Here is a 2,961-nt window from a genome sequence, read left to right as displayed (position 1 = left end):
TTAAAATGCATAAAATTAAAAATTCATATTATTCATATTAATATTTTTATACATTAATTTTACAAATTTTATATTGAAAATATTAATCTTTTAAAATATATAAAAAAACTTAAATATATTGATTTAAAAAGATTTACAATAATAATTTAATATTTATATATTAATTTTAAAAATATGGTAAAAATAAAATTAAAAATCTTTTTGGTCTTTTATCCCACTTTAATCAATCAAATATTATCAAAAATATACGCCCCTCTTTTGGGTAAAGTAATTTCGGCTATATTACCTAGTTTTACTCCTGACGAATTTCTGAAATATTTTTGGATTGATTGATTAAAGATATTTATACCTTAAGAATAAACGGTAAATTTCGCAGTGGTGTAATAAATTTTTGTATGATATCAATAATTTCGGTTTCGCATACCTAATTTTATTGAATGTCAATTTAATACTTTATAGCGAACGATTCAGCGTTTATTATCAAAAGGTTAAAAGCAATAAAATAAAATAAAAACTGTACATACTTACCTGTGAGAAAGAATTCTCAGAGACCTGCTTTGGCCGACTCATAGGAAAGTCGTGTGATTTGGTTTTCCATAGCTACAAAAGTGTAACCTCGATTCTTCAATAACTTTTCTTCTAAACATATGAACGGTCCTTCTCTGCATAGAGTAACAAATTCGGTATTTGAATATGTTTGATTGTTCGAACATTTACCTTCGTGTGACCATTTTCCGCATTTATGACATCTTTCAAGGTGTCGTGATCTTCTTTTTGTTGCGGATTTTGATTTTCCTTTACCAAAATGTGTCTTATGATGATCTTTCCTGAGTTCTTTCCTCACTTCGTCCATTTTTCCTCTTATGAATGATACCAGTTCACTCGGGAAGATGTTATTATTACGTTTAGTAATCATAGCGTGTAGTAGTAGACCATGGTTCAGATCAAAGGAATTCTTCATCTTGTAAAACCTAAAAAAAATAAAAATTCAGATTGGAGGGAGAAGACTAGTTCTTTAGGGTCTGCTAGGGAAAGACCATTCAGATTCCATTCTCGAAAACTACACGAAAACAGAATATCTAACTCTAACAGATATACATATTACCCTAAAAAAATTCGAATCTTCCCACATTTAGTTAGCTGTGGTGTCGAAATTGTGATTAACTTCATCTTCAACTTCCATTGGATTATCTATGTAATGTTTAACTCTGTGACCATTAACTTTAAATTCAATCCCATTTGAATTTATTAATTCTACTGTTCCGTATGGGAAAACTCTTTTGACTATGAATGGTCCAGACCATCTTGATTTCAATTTTCCAGGAAATAGCTTGAATCGCGAATTTAAAAGAAGAACTCTGTCTCCTTCTTTAAATTCTTTTGAACTTCTGATTCTTTTATCATGCCATTTCTTCGTTCTTTCCTTATAGATTAACGAATTTTCGTATGCTTCATGTCTCAATTCTTCTAATTCGTTTAGTTGACTTAATCGTAAACGTCCGGTTCATGTAAATCAAGATTACATGTCTTCAAAGCCCAAAATGGTTTGTGATCAATTTCTACTGGAAGGTGACATGCTTTTCCGTAAACGAGTTTAAAAGGTGTGGTACCAATTGGAGTTTTGTAGGCTATTCTAAAAGCCCAGAGTGCATCCTCTAATTTCATGGACCATTCCTTCGGATTTGATCCTACGGTTTTCTCTAGAATACGTTTTAATGCTCGGTTGGTATTTTCAACTTGTCCACTTGTTTGTAGATGATAAGCGGTTGAGATTTTATGAGTTACTCCATATCTTTTAAGAACTTTCTCAAGTTGATTAGTACAAAAATGAGTACCCCGATCACTTATTAAAGCTTTCGGTGTTCCGAACCTTGCAAAAAGACGTTTTAAGAAGTTGACTACAACTCATGCATCGTTAGTTAGGAGAGCTTGTGCTTCCGCCCATTTAGATACATAATCAATGGCAACGAGAATGTAGAGATTATTATGAGATTTTGGAAATGGACCCATAAAGTCAATACCCCAAATGTCAAATACTTCACATACTTGAATGACATTTTGTGGCATTTCATCACGTTGACTTATTTTTTCAGCCCTTTGACAAGCATCACAGGATTTACAAAGAAGGTGTGCGTCTTTGAAAATTGTAGGCCAATAGAATCCAGCGTCATAAACTTTTCTTGCTGTGAGTTGAGGCCCATAATGCCCTCCTGTTGGTCCTGTGTGACAATGGTTTAAGATTTGACTAGCTTCATCTCCGAATACACATCGGCGTATTATTCCATCGGGACAACTTTTAAACAAATGTGGATCTTCCCAGAAAAAGTGTTTTATATCACAAAAGAATTTCTTTCGTTTTTGGTACGACAACCATTTTTCAAGGAATTCACATACTAAATAGTTTGCATAGTCTGCAAACCATGGAATTTCATTATAATCGATCTTCAAAAGATATTCATCAGGAAAGTTATCTTGTATAGCCGATTCATTTAGAACTTCAAATTCGGGATTTTCAAGACGAGAAAGATGATCAGCGGCGAGATTTTCTGCTCCCTTTTTATCTCGGATCTCAATATCAAACTCTTATAAGAGTAAGATCCAACGGATTAATTGTGGTTTGGCATCTTGTTTTGAAAATAGGTATCTAAGAGCAGAATGATCAGTATAGACCACCGTTTTAGATAGAACGAGATATGAATGAAATTTGTCAAAAGCAAAGACAATAGCAAGGAGTTCTTTTTCAGTAGTTGTGTAATTTGTTTGTGCTCATTGTAACGTCTTAATAGCGTAATAAATAGGTTGAAATCGTTTTTCAATCCTTTGTCCTAAAACGGCTCCCATTGCAAAATCACTTGCATCGCACGTGAGTTCAAATGGTAGTCTCCAATTTGGAGTTATCATGATCGGCGCATTAGTGAGTTTTTCTTTAAGAATATTAAAAGATTTGATGCATTCATCTGA

Source organism: Rutidosis leptorrhynchoides, chromosome 6 (assembly GCF_046630445.1).
Source record: "Rutidosis leptorrhynchoides isolate AG116_Rl617_1_P2 chromosome 6, CSIRO_AGI_Rlap_v1, whole genome shotgun sequence".
In the NCBI taxonomy this organism is placed as follows: Eukaryota; Viridiplantae; Streptophyta; class Magnoliopsida; order Asterales; family Asteraceae; genus Rutidosis; species Rutidosis leptorrhynchoides.
Note: the sequence above shows the minus strand (reverse complement) of the source record.